The sequence below is a fragment of the Patagioenas fasciata genome, chromosome 4 (genome assembly GCF_037038585.1).
Source record: "Patagioenas fasciata isolate bPatFas1 chromosome 4, bPatFas1.hap1, whole genome shotgun sequence".
Classification (NCBI taxonomy): Eukaryota; Metazoa; Chordata; class Aves; order Columbiformes; family Columbidae; genus Patagioenas; species Patagioenas fasciata.
This window is the reverse complement of record NC_092523.1, coordinates 52,610,116-52,629,741: the sequence shown is the minus strand read 5'-3', so window position 1 is coordinate 52,629,741 and position 19,626 is coordinate 52,610,116. Positions and strand designations below refer to the sequence as shown.

The window sequence follows — 19,626 nt, the reverse complement described above, 5'->3', positions numbered from 1 at the left end:
GCTTTGACTTTGGATTTTTTTTTCCAGAAATGTAGTCTTGTCTGTTGTTCACATCTTGAACAATATTTCCCATGTGGTATGTCACGAGATCCTGGTGCTGTTTATTCAGAATACCCTTTGCTGTGGCCTGCAACTTCTCTGTGAGCACTGAGAGAGGAAGAGCTTGGAGAGGCTTTCCACCTCTTTGTACAAATTTCCAGGTAGAGTGTGAAAAACATGCTAAATGAGAGCTTTAAAGAAGTGTGCTCACAGGTGGGGGGAGCAATATTGCCCTTTCTTAAACATGAAAGCTGCAATTATGTCTAACTGGAGGGAGTCCTGCTGGGTCTCCACTAAAATCAACTGATCTTTATCTGGCTGTTGATGACTCTTGTACCATATTTGTTATTCATTTAATGAAACGTCCCAATAAAATAGAACAGCCATTCATAAGGCACTGACAACAAACAATCATGAAAACTGCCTTTGAATTTCCCTAATTTGCTTGCAAGAGTCAGAACAATGGGAGAGAACAATTGCAGTTATTAAAAGAAATTGCCGCAGGCAAAATATAACCCGTTTTAAAAGTCCAAATCCAGGAAAACAGAAAGGAGGGTGGTAAAAAGGAGAGCCACCTGGTAAGATGCCTCTTGCTTCCTGCCTCCTTTAGTCTGTATAATGAGAGACTTCCCCTTGCTCTTTTCTCAAGCACTGTTATTTATGGGGGAAAATCAAAGCATTTAGTATCAGCATAGTCAAGCTGTGTGCCAGCAGCGCCTCGCCTGGCAAAGCTGTCGGAAAGCTGTTTTCTTCCAGTCTCCTTCATGCCAATGCAAAACTACCCTGCTCCAGTGGAACTATGTGTATTGGAAAAATGGGAGGAAAACTCATTTTAGCATTAACTGCTGTCCAGAGAGGACTTGAACTTCTTCCTGGACATGATCTAGATTGCTTGTGAAACGAAGAAGCCTGTAGTTGTTTTTCAAAATAACACAACTGGCTTTTAGTGTCACATCACCCCAAATGAGATCTGTTTTCCTCAGTAATTTAAATCCAGATTCAAAGAATTTGTGTTACTAAAGATGTGTCTACAGAGCCTTGGGGATTCCCGCTGGTCCAGACCTACCTGACTGTGCACACAGAGAAGTGTGATGAACCACTTGGCCATGCAGAAAACCTGTAAGCAATGGCAGAAACAAATTGATTTTTGTGTGCCTAATTTCCTTATGAAAACAGGAGTCAAGCTCCTGGACTAAGCAAAGTGATGCTGAAGTACTTGCAAAACTCATGCCTCAGAAACCAGATGGCATTACAAGAAAAATCTGTACTTAACTGTGCGCTTTTGTCCCGGCCAATTCAATAGAACTTTGTCTGATATAACTGAGCACAGAGGTAACTCTTGTCTCTCAGTACAAATGAAATGTATTCGGCTGTCCCACTATTTTATAAAGAGATAACAGATCAAAGGATCATTGCAGTTTAAGGGCATGAACCCTAATTTTCTCTTCAGTCCACCTGAATAGAAAACAATTTATTGTTGGCCTGTGATCTTCTCTTCTGCAAGTCAAAGCCCTTTGAGTTCCCGCTGCTGGTAATGGCTGTTTACTCGCAATTTTTCAGCTGCATGCGATACCTCAAATTGGCCACCTTGTTATAAGGAAAAGCAGCCTGCCAAGGCAGAGGTCTTCCCAAAGAAACCTGGAAATATATATACATACATACATACATACATATATATATATATATATGTATTCCTGCATGACTGTTTCACTTCATATTTCACCACAGGAGCAAAACAAGGAAGCAGAGACCATTATCAAGTGTTTAACAGAATGTGGCTTTTTGACAAAAATGATTGTCAGACAATGACTGTATGAAAATGTTAGCAGGAAGTATAGTGAGTTTTCTTGGTTGATTGTTCTTTGGGGGTTTTGTTGGTTTTTGTTTGTGTTTTTTGTTGTTGTTAGTTGTTTTTTGTTTGCTTTTGTTCAGGCAGCTGGCAGTCTTAATTGCCCTTAAGAAAAAGAAGCAGAAACAGAAGAAACAGAAACTCCTTTTCTTCTCGTGGTATTTGGGGATATAAATCATGCAGTGCTTTAACTCTATGTTTCCCTGCCTAATTTTCTCTTATCGAAGTAAAGATGGATGGAACTTGTTCTTAGTTGCCTTGCTGTAAACATTGAGTAGATCCACTAAATATCTCTGGTTTGCATTGATTTCATGTGAGTAGAATTTAACCTATATTCAACATCAAGTACCTGAAGTCATTTTCCCAGCTAAACACAGAATACTGAGTAGTCAGTTCGATCAGCGTTATTCGAGAGAAGCTAAGAAATCCATATTCATAAAAATTTCACCTGCTGTTTGTTTATTTATTTATTTATTTTCTTCTGGCTGTAGAACTGAACTGTGTTCTGCTGTCTGAAGAGAACTCAGCAAAGGGGCTGTGGTAAGAAGAACTTGATTGCATTGCACAAAAAATTTATAATACCGCCCAGGATTTAAAAGTGCAAGAGGGGTAAATGTGTCAGCTTAATTGATTTAAAATATTCCAAGGTATTCCTTCCTCTCTGAGTCAGATCTTTTCACTGCAATTTTGTCTCATGAGGGATTTTCATGATATTTAATAATTTCCTTCAATGTGTTGGCATACGTGACTTGACACAGGGAGTAGGCTCAACAAATCACCAATGAAATGTTCCTCTTGTCTCTATAATTCCTGTAGCTATGCAGAAAAAAACAGAGCGATGAAGGTCGTGTGTTTGAGCAACTGTATTTTAGTTTGTGACTTCTAGCCTCCCTTCTTTGTACTCTGGAGTGGTATTTCTAGAGTTATTGGAGAAAAACACGTTAAAATTGAACAGAAGTATATAATGGAAGAACAATCTCAGGGACAAAGATTCTCCTGTCATTCTTTCTGTTTTTAGAGGAACCTTTGCTGATTTACTGTTGAATTTAGGGGCTGCTTCTGGACACATGAACAAGCTATGGACACCTTGGAAATTCTTATACTTTACGAAGTGGTCCCTTCTGTAAAAGAACCTGACATATTTTACAGCAAATAAAAGCAGTAACAAAGCAAATGTAGCTCTCTGTATCTCCCCATACTAATGGATTTACTCTCTTCAAAACTGCAGCGTAATGCACATTACTGCATCCACTGCACCTCAGCTGCCATGAGTTACAGCTCCTGACCTTTAAACGTTAGGGAATAATAAAATACATTATTAACAAGTAGTCAATTAGCAAATAAATGCCCCTCTGGTAAATTTTAAAAATAATGTTTTAAAATACTGCCACCTTCTGATAAGTTTTGGATGGAGAACTGAGTTATAAGGAATTTGTCAAAGTTTTTATCAAAGGTAACAGTTCAGTTCTGGATTTTATAGTGTTAATGTCATGTAGCACCATGGGTTTTGATAAGGCCAGTTTTTGCTAGATGTGAGACTATGTTTGCAGTCATATAAAGAGATGAAGAAAATGCAGGATGATTTCTTACAATATGCAGGCAAACTTGTTCGAAGAAGAAGCACTTACATGCTTTGTGGGTGAGTTTAGGGATTTACAAGCACAAAACCTATGTTTTAGGTTAAGTGTTAAATGCATTACAGAATTGTGGCTAAAATGTTGGTGTGACTTGCGGGATGTGCTTGGGCAGAGGAGAGGTATGTGTGCTTTCTGTCTCTCGTGTCTCTGATATGAACGTGTCCATGAAGGGTTAATTCCTTTTACCATTTTTACTTCGCTAACATACAGATGATATGTGTCCACATCCCACCTTTGTGTATATTTTAATTATCCAGATGGTGTTTTATGTGTCCAGCCGTATACCATTACTATATTACTTAAACTTGGCGGTGATGCTTAGAAATAACTTTCCCCAAGTTGGCTTTTTCTTGTAAAGTTCATCCAATTTCAGCTTTCCAAATGTCATTTGTGCTGCGACAATATATATTGTGTACCTAAATGGCTCACATATAATTTAAATTCCCTGGATATAAAGAAAGTCTACTTGGCAAAACCAACAAGCGTTTAAAAGTAGCAGAAATTAATACAAAATCTAAGCTAATGGGACCTTAAACTTACCATTTCAGACTCTAAGAATGCAGGCAATTCAAAGGTTCCTAATTCACTTGAATTTCCCCTGTGCCATGCTCGCACCTGTGAGGTTGTTAGGGACCAGGCTGATGCCATGTTTTTCCCCAGAATTGCATCCTAGGGGTGCTTGTACTGTAGGCACAGTGGGCTTTCTCCAGCAAAAAGGGTATTTTGAGACATTGGCTGAGAAAGCAGATTCCTCCTCAAAGGTATATTTGGGATAGGAACAGGCCTTCCAGCAGCAAAGAATGACTAGTTTTGAAGCCATAGCGTTCCTTTCCTGTGAATCTACCCAAATCATAACTCTCACCCTACCCGGAGTATTCTCCTTTTCGTGTAATTACTTGTACCTTGGTTTTGATAACTCAAAAGCAGGTAAACTTCATCTCTTGAGTTTCAAATAAGGGACTATCCATAGGAAAGTTCTAGGACTTCACAGACTCTGCTAGATGCAAATGCCAAGCCACACAGCCAGATTTGATAGCAATCTCCAAGTGTTTTTAAAACAGATCTTAACCATATGTACAGTATTCCAGTTAGTATAACGTTAGTAATGTTAGTATAATGTTAGTAATGCTGTTGTATATTGACGTCAGGTGAAAGGCAAGTAACAACAGAATTGTCAAAAAAGGAAACATTTTAAACCTTTAAAAATGAAGGGGGATGTAATGAGAGCTCTGGAAGGAAGAGGCTAAGAGAAGAAAAATTGTCAGGAAACATTAACATATACTTTTAGGAAGTCTTTTCAGTGAAAGAAGAATGACCCAGAGGTTTGAATGTTGTAGTCCTTTTTTCAGTGGAAAGATTTCTTATGTGCTGCTGTGTAGGAGAGAAATACTTATTTCCCCTGTGTTATTTACATTTCAGTTTGGAAGAGCAAGAGGAAGCTTTATTGACTCCAACCCCACAGTAATACAGTGTATAAAACTTGCAAGAAGTGAAAGGCATACTGAGCTCACATTTCAGGATAACTCCCTGGCTGTTATAACCGTATGTCGTGCTAGACATGAATTATTAGAAATGATTTATTTCAGTCTGCATTCATATTACCCTCCCAGGGACCTTTCAAATTGGATTTATGGAGAGAGATGTTCCCTGAATGTTTCTTTTTAAAGAAGCTCCAGATTGCAGGACAAATCAAGTTTTGATGAAATCAGGACTCTGGATTTGAAGGGCTGACGGATACCTCGGAGTTAGAGAGCATACCCTCTGGGGACAATTAGGGATAAGTATCTGCAGGGATGATTGTAACTTGCAGCAATTGCTGCTGGAAGTGGAAGGATTATTGTTTGCTTCATGATAGAGGCAGATGCCACTGAGCAGCAGGCACTTCTTCAGTTCCTCTCCTGCAGGATTCTCGTGGAGACGTGGAAAAAGAGACTAAAAAGATCTTCCATTCAAGTGAGCTGAAAGCCATGAATCAAAATTGTCTTTAGGTAAGGGCAGGTGTTGGTTTCCTGGGTTTAATATAATACAAACCTGTGAAATATAAGCAAGTAGCACATTATTTGTGGTGGTTGTAGTTGTGTGCATCGAGATTCTCTGCTACACGACAAGTTGTTTCCAGCTTTTCTTTGCCTGTTCTGTAAAGTGTTCTTCATCCCTTCCCTTTTCCTGTGTATGTAACATGATGCTGCATGGATTCTACACAATAGAACCCCTTTGTCTATGAGATGTAGGTGTCTTGCTCTGAATATTGTAAATTTTGCCATCACTTGTCCTTTCTTTTCAAAATCGTCCTTGCCCTTTGAAAAATCTTGCCTCAATCTAGAAATTACATCCATCCCATGTCTTCTTGGCCAAATCCTAAGATCTTACCTGCCCCAGGTGGGCACAGGTGACCAGTTCTGACCCTACATACCTTAAGACAGCCTGAATCACAGATAACCCTGTGAATACAGGGAATGCAGAACAGTGATTATGGAGATTTCCACCTTTAGGCCTGTGAAGGTTGGCCCAGGATAAGTGAGTGGACTGAAAAATGTGGTGCAGGAAGAGGTCATGGTATCTGGGCTGTGCCTTCCTGCAGCATCTCCATGCCTGGAGATTCCTTTTCCAACTCTTTTTACAAGAAGAGGTTGGAAGAAGGTAGATGGCAGCGAGTGATTCTGTGGGTGGTTCAGAAGTTGATTCAGAAATGGGTCATACTCTGCACATCTGGTTTTACCAAAGCAGCCAAACTGTCTCTGGCAGTTGCTGCCACTGAGATCCGTCAGTGTGGCATGCAACAGCCAGGAAAGGCTGAGTCTGGTGCAGACTGGTTTTAGACTGAAGACCTGGTTAATACAAGTCCTGACTGCTTTGTAAATTCCACTATGGCCAGCTTGCTTGGGGAGTGTTTTAGTGGCCTCTAAATGTTCAGACAAGCAAAAGCCAATGGTTTTGTTTTCAAGGCACTGATTAAAATACTCTACTATTCTGAGCTTTGGGCAGAGGTTGTTCCCAAAGCTTTTTTTCAATTACCAGCTCACCATAAAATCCATCATTGCCCACTTTTAATCCTGACCATCAGAACCGTTTGTCTCTGCACATTGCCAAGTGAAGAGCTACAGATGTTGTTTATTGTGCTGCACACAGCAAGATGCACTAACAAATCTACTTTAACAAGAGGCAACCCATTACAGTAAGAGAAGACTTTGTGCTCTGAAACAAATATCTTTAGAATTTAGCCTGAAATAAAGCCTGCTGTTGTGTTCTGTGCACAGCTAGCCATTTTACTGTACAATATAACAAATCTCAGTGCAAAATAGCTGGATTTTATTCTCTACTGAAAAATTGGACCTGCTGCAACGTAGTATGTGGAAATTGGACTGAAGGAGTGGGCTCTTCCCAGTGATTGGGTTTTCATGGAGCTCTGCAGATGGAGCTTTTGATACTGTTTTATTCTCCACAGAGTCATCAGGTTTACGAAGCTAAGCCATGCTACTCATACTGGATGTGTGCTGCCATAAAACAAAAGCCATGGGACAAGTTCTTAGCTGGTATGAAGAAGTCCAATACCAGGCATGACACTTCAGATAGTTCTTTGCTGTCCGAAAGATTCATCCCACTTGGACTTCATATAAGATCCTTCATTTCTAGATGCCAATGGCCTCTGCCTAGCCAGCCCTGTCTCCCTCTGCTCTTCCATCTCATCAGAACATCTTAATTAGTCTTTGCCTAGTTTTCTTCACAAATTCTGCTGTTTCATTTCAACTGTTGACTCTTAGCACCTAGCTGAAATTCTGGTGGAGTTTTTCTCCTGTGTTTGGGGAATAATATTCATCTGTGAAAAAAAAAAAAAAAAAAATTGCTATTCCTGCGTGGTTACTGCAGCCTGGTAACATTTTCTGACAGTGAGTTCACCCAATTACATGCTTAGTGTGTCCCCAGAAAGCAGATGTTTCAAAATTGATATATTTTTCTCTTCATGGCTGTCACACAGCAATGAGTTTGATTCCAGGTGGGCATATTATATCAAACTTTCCTTATTATGGATAGTGGTGGGAAACACACTCCATGTAGATGCAGTTTACTAAATGTAAATCTGTAGGTAGTAACTTGGAGCAGGCTGCATATCTGACCCAGCTGGGAATAGAGCCAGTTGAAGGGCTGATGTGTTCAGCGTAATAGATAATCTGTCTCATTTAGCAGGCAACCTGTCTGAGCTTGTATGTGATATATCTGACTTGGTGAGTGGCATGTCTGACTCAGCAGCTGAATAATGTTACTCCTTCTGGAATATATTTTCTTGAGTAGAAAATATATATAGATCTGCACATACACGCGCGCACACTTTTTTACTTCTTCTAGTCTGCTGTGTTTGATTTTTTTTTTTCTTTAATGCTTTAGTCTGGATAAAATAAAAGTGCATGAAAGTGTGTGACTGGCAAAACCAATTTACAGGCGTTCTGGGTTCTCAGTGCAGGGAAAGTTCACAGCCTCTCACAGAAGTAATTGTAGCTGTTTTCTCACCAGTGCGTACTCTGCCATCCCTGCTGTAACTTTGTCTTCCAGTCAGGGCTCAGCATGCAGTCTTCAACTCTTGCAGAATGACATATCTTTTTGTCAAAGTGCAAGATATTTGCAGAGTTCAGGAGGCTGGCAGTGCAGTTCTGCCGTGCTCAGTACCATGGGTGGTTCCAGCATCTCCAGGACTGCACTCGAGACCACAGATTAGCAAGAATATCGAAATGTGGCTCCAAGGGCAAGCAGGGCTGCCTCCCAAGTTGAGCTGGCATTCCTAGAGGAAGGATAGGAGAATGAATGCTTATATGTTGAGTTAGCAGAATGCCTAACAGGAAGGGAAACAGATCATCTGATTAGCATTGGCATACTCTTCTTCAGCAGCAGGTTGCCTCAGGCGATGGGTGCGGAACCAGTTTTGTGTAGTTCTGCTCCATTTACCTTCGGCTTTGATTTGCTTCTCTTATTTCTCATGTGGTGGAAGATAAAATCAATAAACCTTTAGTACAAGTTGCTCAACAGAAGGCTGCGCTACTTTTATTCTTTGTGGGCATGCATAACTATACACCTGTGCTATTTTCAGGTTTGTTATTAATGTTATGCTGCTTTTGATATCAACGGGAATGCTCTCAGTGCTGCTGTCCTTTTTTTAATTATTTTTTAAGAGGTGTGTCCCCACTCTGTGAATCTCTGAATGTGCTTCCTGTTGATGAAGCCACATGAGTAGCTGGTCAAAATGCTGTGGGTGGCAGAGCCATTAGTACAGCACAGAGAATCTCAAGTCTTGGTTTACGTTACTCAGACACTGTGCTCCAATTTCCTATTTTTCTCGTGTGATAAATCTTGTAGACTTTTTTCTGATTACCACATTAAAAAAAATCTCTCAAAAAGGACAAGCGAAATGCTGCCTGAAACACTGGTTTGCCTGTTTGCTCTTGCAAAAACCTTCATTGCAGCTGCTAAGGAATGTTTCAGTTCTGTTTAGCATGCAGCCATTCCCAAAGAGAAGGTGCTGTGCTTGGCTGGTTTTTGGAACTAGGAATGGAAACCTCACCTCCATCTTTCTTGAGAGTCCTGATATAGAATCCACTGTGTGGTGAGCAAATACTGTGAACAGTGTGATAATGCTGGTTGTGGGCCTTTCTTTAAAACCTCTTTGAGTATTTGAAGCAAATCAGAATGATGATTCCACAGCCCCTCTGGGCCCCGGTGCCAGTGTTGATCAGCCTTCACTCAGAATATCTTCTCTGTGTTACAGTTTTAAGAGCAGAGGAAGCAAACCTGGTTACAGATACAGGCATTTCCACGGTGCTAAGTACGTAATTGAAACGCATGCCAGCTTTTCAAATGGTTGCAAAAGAATTTAATTGGGACTGAGCACACAGGGGAGGCTTGCCCTGTCCTTGTAATTCTCCCTTGAGTTATTGTTTTTGGCCACTTTGAATTTGCATGTTTAGTCCAAGTTTTATTGGAACTATAGAAAAAAAAACATAGCAGTCAGGTACCTTTGACAGCTCAGTCAAATAGGAACCTACCAGCATGTATTATGCTGAAACAGTGACTAGCAATAAGAGTTTAGGGCATTTATTTTGTAGTATCTGCAAATAAACTGTGGATTGCTTTGTCTAAAGGTGGGATTCAAAGAAACGATGATACTGTTTTCAAATAGTTCATTAATTGGGATGACATCTTGTCTTTTAATGTTTGTGTTGCCTTTTCATTAAAATAATCAGAGTAAAACTGTGTACAACTTTAGTCGCGCCACTCCCAGCAGTCATTGATTTAAGCCATAATTTTGAAGATATTAGTGAATGTGGGTTGCTGATTTGCATACCTGCCAACGTGCCCGATTTCCAGAGAAAAGTTGATCATACGCCTTCTGTAAATCATGTCCATTTAAGTTGAAATATTGACTTCTGTAACTTTGATTTCCCTTTATACCAGCAGATCTTTTAAAGGGAAAATGAATTATTTCCTTTAATCTGACCAAATATTGCAGTATAAGTTACAATTGTCTACAGAGGGAAACTATAGAAGTATAGACATTTATCATGTGAGAGTTTGCTGCAGCACAGAATTAGGGCTGAAAATGGTTATGCCCACCCTCTCTTTCAGTGTTGATGTGAATCAAGCTTGCTATAATTAATTTGCATGTGGAAAACTGTCTCTCTGCCAGGAGAGAAAGAAAATTATTTTGAGTTAACACGATTATGTCATAAAGCCCAGTTCTTCCAAAGTAGATGTCTTCGTAGTGTATATTCAGTGTGTGCCCCTTTTGTGCTTTCCACGCTGTAGCTGCAATAACCGATAGCTGAAAACATCAGTGCAAGGCTCTCAAATGTGCTGTTTGCATAACCAGTGATAATCTAACTATTCTTCAGCTTCACATATCAAACTGCTGGGAACTGATGCTTTGACGCTTGTTATTGGCAACAGGAGGTGAAACTGAGTACTGTGGTTTTAGTGTCTGAGGCCTGTGGTGCTGACAGGAATATTAACTGTAAATCAAACTGGAGCGAGTTCAGAGAAGGGTAACGGAGCTGGTGAGGGGGCTGGAGCACAGGTGTGATGGGGAGTGGCTGAGGGACCTGGAGGGTTCAGCCTGGAGAAGAGGAGGCTGAGGGGAGATCTGATTGCTCTCTGCAAGTGCCTGAAAGGGGGTTGGAGCATGGAGGGTGTTGGCCTGTTCTCCCAAGTAGCAAGTGGTAGGATGAGAAGAAACAGCCTCAAGTTGCACCACGGGAGGTCTAGGATGGATATTTGGCACAATTTTTTCCTGGAAAGGGTTGTCGGGCATTGGAACAGGCTGCCCAGGGCATTGGTGTAGTCACCATCCCTGGAGGGGTTTAAAATACATGGAGATGGGGTTCTTAGGGACATGGCTTAGTGCTAGATTTAGGTTATGGTTGGACTCAATGATCTTGAGGGCCTCTTCCGAATGAAATGATTCTATGGTTCTATGATTTTGGCTGCTCTTAGCACCATGGTGAACTGAGCAGGGGAAGGTGCCTTACTCCAGCCTCCTTGTTAGCCAGGAAACCAAATTACTGTGACCTCTTGATGAGAGGATTGCAAGGCAATGTGTGGGTGCCTCGTGCAGTCAGCTTGCTCTCTGTCAACTTCAATGGTTTATGGTCCTTCTAGATGCTGGCACCATATATCCTGTTGCCTTTAGTTTATCCAGTGACAGGCTTGATGAACTCTTTTTTCATAAATAGGTCCTAGATTATTGCAAATTTTGTGTGCTCTTGAAGGATTGTGTGTTTGATTTATTCACTGTGCTAAATGGAGACAATGCAAAAAGAGCAAGCAGTGCTGAGTTGTGGGGTAGAAACCTGACGCTGGTTAACTCTACCTGCAAAACCTTTGGGGAAGGGCTCTGGAAATTTTTTTTGCAATTACGTGGAGTTTCTCAGCAGGGAGTTGGCTAACAATATCCAGAGCAAACCAGCAAGCAAGAAGCCTAAAGTCAGAAGCTAAGCAAAATACAGAGATTTCATTATAAATTAGCATTGGAAATTAGAGCAAGGCTGTGGAATACCTGTAATTAAAATTCAGAGAGCAGAGAAGAAAAAGCTTACCTAGAGAGCTCTGCTTGCTGCGCAGGGTTAGAGAAGAAACTGTGCTGCTTTAGTATTCGGGCATAACTTGCATATTACTGAAATTGTCAGGAATTTAAAGGAAAACCAAGGGACTGATTCTTAACTGATGAAAATCAGCATAACCCAGGTGATATCAAGGCAGCTAAACTGATCTACAAGAGCTAAAAAAGATGGGGAAAATGAAGCAGCTCTTTTTTTCTGGCAAGTCTCTGTGATGATCCTGAACTATATTTGTCTAGTGAATGAGTATGAGCTGTTTAGAAATAGAGACAATGATTTCAATGTTAACTCTGGAGGGAGAGAAATAGATCCATAACAAATGAAATCTGTACAAGGGGTGTTTTTTTGACAACTGTTTGAGTTGCCTTCATTCAATTTATTTTACTAATACGAAATCAAATTCTTCTCAGTTCAGGTTTCTTAGAAACATTAAAACCCTAAAATACCAAATCAACAACAAAAAAATACCAGGATTCTAACACAAGATGTCCCTGGAAACAAATTCAAAGGCGGCCAAATAAAACAAGATATTAAAATATACAAAATACTGCCGTTTAAAAGAAAATCACTGAATTATTGAAACTCCATGGAAGAGATGTCACAGCAGTCCTTCTAATCAGCCTGATTAAAAAAACCCACACTATTCTTCCCTCCTCCTGTGATGTCAAGAAGTGTATTGTAAAGTTAAAGTGATGTGTGTAGTTCAGTCAGATTGATCTACGAAGTTCAAAGATATTGTCATTTTCTGAGCATTTACACTTGATCCTGTGTGGTAGAAAGTATGTTGCATCTATACACAGTGTAATTCTTTCAATACTCTAGGACTGCAAAAACCCCCCACTCTTCTGCAGAGAGGAAAAAATAAGCAGCATGTTTCAGAAGGCAAAAGGGTTGTTATTTCCCTAACATTGACAAAAAGCCTAGGTTTTCTGTGCAGTAGAGGCTGCATAATGTGGAAATAGATGCTTTTTGCCTTTGCGGGGAATTCTCAGCTACACTTATGGCCAGTGAACCCATTTTAATGACTTAGTGATAGCAAATTGGGTTGTAGGCTGTGCTGGGGCAAGTACCTCTGGAAATTACTTGCCCATTGGGAGTGTTAGGCTTGCCAGAGTCTGGAACCCCTGTCCTAAAAATTCTTCGTTAAAGTAAAGGACATGGTAAAACACCATCATTCCCCTTTTACAGAAGAAAAATCAAGTTGTAGACCAAAGGAGTGCTTTAAAGCCCAGTGAAGTAGCTGGAAAGGCAGCATGGAGTTGTGGCAGGCTTTAAAAGTTGCTTTGGGATTTTTTGTCTATGCAAAGAGCTGATCTCAGTGGTGCCAGAAAGAGATTCAGAGCCCTGCCTCCACTACGAAGCTGAATTTAAAAACAATTTTAAAGGACTTAAATCTTACAGATCTTCCTCTTCATTATTTGTCATTTTTTTAGTCAGGATTTATTTAGATATTTTTTCTGCAGAAAAAAATGAGATGTTTTAATTTCGCATCTTTTTATGGAAAATAGTGGTGTATTTTGGCATTTCTGCAGAGCGGTGGCCTGTTCAACAGCCTGCACAAGGGACCTTACACTTGCTCAAGGCCTGTAGCAGGGAATAAACCCAGCCAGCATAATTGAAGTTACATCTATTTACAGCAGCTGAAAGATGTGACCCCTGATCTTTGATTACAGAGTGGTGTAATGCAGGGTTTTTTTAGCAGTCATACAGCTGGCCACCTACAAGTTACAAAGGCTGTAAACAAGGGAAAATTGGGATAGCAAACCGATCAATTACAGAATATTGAAAAGATCAAGGAAGTGACAGCAATGCTGCTAAAGCCGATATGGAAAAGCCTTTCTTGTTACAATCTCTGTGACATGAAGGACGTTATTGGACAAGATGGAAAATGGCATAAGCAGAATGCACTCTGGTGGCAATGATTGCTGTGAGAATTGGGACTTGTTCGTACTTCACCCACTCCGTCTGTCTTTCCTAGATGCTGTATCCCAGGCAACCCAGGCAGAATGTGTTATATTTATTATGTCCCCATCGCTTTTTATCTCTTCTAGTGAAACCCAACATTCAATTCTCTTTCCAGCCTCCGCTCTTCTAAACAAGCAAGAAAAGATGGCAGTGTTACCTTCGCTCAATCTCCTAATTAGCCGAGCGTAATGTATTTCTTTCTTCGCTTTCTGAGAAGGTCTATGCCATGGGTCTCTAAGGTAGGTGCACAGCAGGTTCAAGGCTCTAAAAAGGTCTCTAAAGTGGGTGCACAGCAGACCTAAGGCCTAGAATGAGGTGAGGTCTGGAGACTGTACATAAAGCTTGAGAGGTGGCCTGTCTATATAGGGTATGCTAAAGGCCCACACTTAAAAAATACATATCAATAAAAGAAATTTCAGCACGTTGCTGGATTTCTGTGTGCAGCTCATGAAATACTTTTTTTTTTTGTCTGTATTGAAAAGGCTTCTTTGAGCCATTGAAAATACTCTTTGTATCCCAGAAGGTTGTTAACGGCAGGAGGTATGGAGGGAGAATCCAGCTTTGGCAGTCATGGGATCAGACTTGCCAGGTCAGAGCTGTATTATTTTTGATACATTAGCACATGTCAAGGTCACCTGGGTAGCATCACTGGCAGCAAAGAGGTGACAGCTGCCTTTGAACAAAGCTTGTGGTGCAGCTCTGCCCTCTCCATGCAAAGTTTGACATGTGAGCATGAACCGCTGCTGCTGTGGGGGCTGTTTCACCTGAAAAATGGGTTTAGAGTTTGCCCTTGTGCAACTTTCTGCTGCCAGCTTCCAGATGAGATGTGCCCCCCAAGTACTTCTTGTCTATTTGAAGGGCATGGTCAGCTTGAATACTGGAGTCAATTTTGGGCCCCTCCGCTCAGGGCTCAAAATGACAGCACCAGGGGTGGCAGGATCACCTCAGCACACAAAATGGCTACACTGGGGGCACCAGTATCACCTCAGGTCTCAAGAAAGACCTTGAGGTGCTGGAGTGAGTTCAAAGAAGGGTAACGGAGCTGGTGAGGGGGCTGGAGCATGAGTGTGATGGGGAGTGTCTGAGGGACCTGGGGGGTTCAGCTGGAGAAAAGGAGGCCGAGGGGATACCTTCTTGCTCTCTGCAACTACCAGAAAGGAGGCTGGGATGAACAGGGGTTCATTTCTCCCAAGTGACAATGATTAAAGGAAATGGCTTCAAGTTGCACCACGGGAGGTTTAGGTTGGATATTGGGCACAATTTCTTCCCAGAAACGGTTGTCAAGCATTGGAACAGGCTGCCCAGGGAAGTGGTGGAGTTACCATCCCTGGAGGGGTTTAAAATACACAGAGATGAGGGTCTTAGGGATGTGGTTTAGTGCCAGAGTTGGGTTATGTTTGAACTCTATGATTTTGATGGTCTTTTCCAATCAAAATGATTTTATGATTCTGTGTACCCAGCAAGTGTGCAAGCCCTGGTAGGGTCACAGTGAAGGCTCCTCTCTCTTACAGGCTGTTCCTAGCCCCAAAATATATTATGCCTAGTGAAATCAAGTTTGTTTTGTTTCAGCAGTCACTGCCACCTGTGTGATGCTGTTGTTTTGCCTTCTGTTCTCCTTAGTGAATTCCTCCATACTCCTTAGGAAACCAAGGGTCAGGACTTCAAGTGGTGCTTGTTGATCCTCATCCATGCCCAGAGAACCACTCTTACCACAGACCTGGGGAAGCCCTCATTAAGCATCTAGAGAAGAAAGAAATTCTGTCATTGTGATGAGGGAGAAATGTTTCCTCCTGTGTATCATTCTGGTTGTCTTCAGCCTTACCAGCCTCAGGTTGGTCTGTCACCATCACCGTGGGTGCTCATTCGTTCGCAGAAGGATGGTTCAAAAGTCACAGCTGCTGTTTGAGAGCCCTTTGAAAATTCATCTATCCCTTTCCAGTTATTCTGCAGCTAGGCCAAGATAACAGCTTATTAATGTTTAAACGAGCCTGTTTGTATTTTTGTATGAAATTCTCAGTCATTTAAGCCTTGTGCGTTGTCACTGTAGTGTTCTGATCTCCTCTCTAATTCAAAGCTTTGCTTTTAAGCCTAACTAGAGTGTAACACAGTTAGGTGATCATTGCATCTCAAAAGGGAGATAATTCTGAACCTAATTTGCCATTTCTGGGTGTGGTGTTGAGGGTTTTTTTTTACCCTTTTTCTTCCACTATTCCTACTAGAGAATGATGTGCAGGATTTACTTTTTCCCTTTTTATTTTTCGGGGGGCATTGAAGATGTTTTGCCAGTGTTGTCTGCATAAGAGCTTACTGGTACTTTATGCTAACTAACAATATGTGTGTCATAAAATTGCTGGCTTATGTGCAAGCCCTAGCAATCATTGGGTTGTATTTTTGTGACTGACTTGGATCCAAGATTTGCATATTTTAAATAAACCCACTTTGGCAGAGATTCCACACACAGACAAGTTCCTGCCACTGGTTTGCTAAGTGACTGACTCTTCCCCTAAGAACTTTCTCTTGATCTCCTCAGAGACGCACTCATCTTTGGCTTCAGGGCAGAAAATGACAGAAAACTCCCCAGAATATCTCCCCTCCTCTCCTTTAACAGAAAAAAATTGAACTTGTTTTTATTCTGGAAGGGCTTCTGTTGCTCTCAAGCTGTATCTCCTAGTAGGTTTCTTAGAGAAGCATTTTCCTCTATGCAAGTAATTTAAGCCTTACATGCCCTCAAGCTATTTTTTAATTAAAAGAAAAATAGGAAATTCTTGTCTCAAGTAGGGGGCTTACGCTGTTGATTTACTACATTAAGGAATTTCCTAGGAATTTTGAGTTCTGCACTGCTGGGTATGAAATCAACCCTATACGTATGACCCTGACCTGAGGCTGGGATTTTTAAAATGAGTTTCTTAATAAGAAAGGGAAGAAATAAATTCGACTCTGAATGAGCATAATGCAATTTCCCTTCACACAAATTACTCCTTTATTATAGCACAGATATTCACATTTATCTGTCTAAATACTTAGGTCTTGCGCAGCTTCATTTTGCTGGATTCAGCTCAGTCCTGCCTAAGAGGGAGCCTGTTCGTAGAGCAGTTTAATTCCTGTTCATGCTACCATATGCCACCAAACTGGTCACTGGGGTAGAAAAAGGCCTGAGATCATAATTGTTTCACTTGTCTGTTTTCCCATATCTTCCATTTTTTGTTTTTTTTTTTTAATTTATTTGTTAAGGCTGACTTTCTTAGTTGAGAACAGCCTAAGTATGTCCAAAGCAACTCAGCATCTGGTGAAGAGAAAGCCAGGGCTGCCAGAAAATGCCAAGCAGAGGTATTTTTGCAGGTTGACATGAAGGATAAGAGCCACATTTGGATTAAAAAAAAAGTGAGGAAAAGAAATGGCAGAAGGTTCAGCCCGTATAGATGTCCAAGCAAAGAAGTACAGTAGACTGATTACAAGTCAGGCAGGAACATGTTAAAAAAACAAAAAATCCAAGTTCAAGGCAGGAATCTACAAAAATCTAACACTAATCCTTTGCCTTTTCATTAGTCTGTTTTCCTAATGCTTGAAACACTTTTTTTTCCACTAACCTCTACTCCCACTGCTTTCAAATACTTAGAAAAAGGGGTAAGAGAGAAATTATTTTTGCACATCTAGAGTGACGCTAGTATACATGAGCTGGTGAACCCCCAGGTTTTGCCTTCCCAAAGCTGTACATTCCTCTTTTTTCTGTGCTGGAAACTTTACGTGAAACACATTTTCAGAGATTTTATCACTTGGAGAGAGGTGGCACTGGAGTCTCTGCCCATGGTATGAGATGGAGAGATCAAGCAGGACGGTTGGCCAAGAGGCCAGAGCAGTGGGATCTCAGAGAAGAAAAAGCTTAGTTTTCTTTTGAAGCACTGCAGTAGCAAAATCCTAGAGAGATTTTCTAATTGGGGCATTGGGGTTTTTTCAGTGGAAAAATGAGCGTTTTTTTTTTTTTTCTTATTTAATCAAAAGGCCGGTTTGCCTCAGCACTTTTGATAGAAAATTTTCACACAGGTCTTTGTTGTAAAATACCAACACATCAGAATTATCCCTTTATCTCAGTAGATGCGCTTTCCAGATGAGGGAACATGTCAGGTGATGAAAAACACATCAGCTTTGCTGCCTCGACTCAGGTTTTTTGATAATAGAGAATTTTGTCTAAACAGACTCTTTACATTAAAACCAAAATGCTTTGTGGACAGGTCTTGCTTTTTGCTCAAGTTTTTACCGCTAATTTTTTTGCTACATAGTGATGTGCAGTGCTTCATTGTGCCTTCTGTAGCGACAGTGTGTGCAGTGGTGTGGGATCAAGTCTTTGTTTTGCCCTGATTTAAACTAGGCTGACCTGAAATGATGCAGATGAAGCCAATTCATGATATAGAACACTCTTGTTTCTGAGGCTGAGAGACGTATTAGACTGTTTGCATCTCCCATCTGAAATTAGGAGGTGATGTTTGACCTAGAAAGAAGAATTTTGGCCTGATTCTGATTTTGCAGGATCCTTTATGGTTCTTCCTTCCTGAGGACCAGACGAGCCTGCAAAGCCACCCCAGAACAAACACCACCTTCCACAGTGGGAAAGTCTTGCCTTCTTGATGATATCTTTTTTTTTTTTTTTTTTAAATATCTTAAAATACAAAAGCCAGACTCTTAAGGGGTGTGAGGACATGTAAGCTAACACATTTAACAAAACCCAAGAAGGCGTGGGAAAGGTTGAGAGCATTGACCAGGGTCTTGTGGTCCCTAGCATGGTGCTAGATCTGCCATGAGTTCCAACTAGTGCTGTAGCCACCATGCAGTCTCTGCTACTTAAGGTTGTGAGGTGAAATGCCCTTACAACATATCCTACTCTCCCCTCCCGTCTGCTAAAACTATCTGTCACGGCCTTCACAGTCAGAGTTCAAGCTACTCCTACAGGAAAAGGAAGTATTTTTAAAGAAAGTCTTTAAATCTGTCTGCTGGCTGGCTGGCTGGATTTAGGTTGATTTAAAATCCATCTTTGCTTTTCTGATCTGTTAGGTGTGGCTGGCTAAATGTAGTGACCCTGCACTCTTTGAAATTTTCAGTTGATACATACTAGGTGTTCAGTCATAAGAGTTTTCATTTTCTTTTGAGGAACTATACCGATTTCACACAGCCACAGAGGGACACATCCAAGTACCACTGCAAGGCGCATCTGCTTGCATATGCAGGCAAATGTCCTGATCCTCAGGGTTCAGCTGGTACTGGGACCAGTGGCACCTCCCTGGTCAGCAACAAAAGTATTTTGCAAGCTGTTTGTTTCTCACATCATGGTTTCTAGAAGGTCCCACGGATGCAACAAATGGAAAATGTATGTATAGCAATGGCTGTGCGAAGGAAGATGAAAAGAGGATTTTCTTTGCTTAGACCAAAGCCTTTCCTCACATTTTCCTCAGCTTTAACAAACAGGAAAAGAAGATAAATATGAGTCACAGACTGACAAGAAACTCAATTGGAAAAAAGGAAAAAGTTCTGTTGGAAGTGATGCTGTAAGTTGTTTCCCTTTTTAGCGGCTTCCCTGACAATATCCTCAGTCTGAGGATGGCAACTTTCTATGCTGTAAGACTTCTGCAGATCTCTGAAAAATGCCAACTGAAGGATTTCAGGGGGAAGAAATTGAAGCTTTAATTGCTGGGATAGAATTGAATCCATATTACACCCAGTTAAGACTGGGAGAATTTCCCGTCAGCTCTTCTCTCTCTGACCTCTTGGCTCACAGCCTTCAATGTTCTCCTGTGAATCCCCAACCAAAAAGAAGTTTGCGAGCTGATCTTTTTTAATACAGGGGAATAAAGCCAATGTTATAGGTCACACATAGGTGGGGAAAGAGCTGAGCACAGTTTGTTCTACAATTTACGCAATGGAAGCTGTTGATTCATTACTTATTTAGGAATATCACTTATGCTTATCATATCATTATCCTGCTATGCAGAATTCAAACTGAAAGCAGAAAACATACGCAGCAGTCATGACAGATGATGGCTCTATA

At 41.0% G+C, this 19,626-nt stretch overlaps 1 long non-coding RNA gene across 5 annotated transcripts in view; it reads left to right on the top strand.

The window, feature by feature from the left end:
* Positions 1-19,626, top strand: part of LOC139827822 (uncharacterized) — a 256,089-nt gene that overhangs the window by 216,158 nt on the left and 20,305 nt on the right. For 4 of the 5 annotated variants that reach the window (XR_011738841.1, XR_011738838.1, XR_011738839.1 and 1 more), the window contains one exon: positions 13,705-13,828. The exons of the other annotated variant lie outside the window; for it this stretch is intronic. This is a non-coding gene — a long non-coding RNA (uncharacterized lncRNA). The remainder of the gene's footprint in view (positions 1-13,704; positions 13,829-19,626) is intronic. 5 annotated transcript variants of the gene reach the window in all.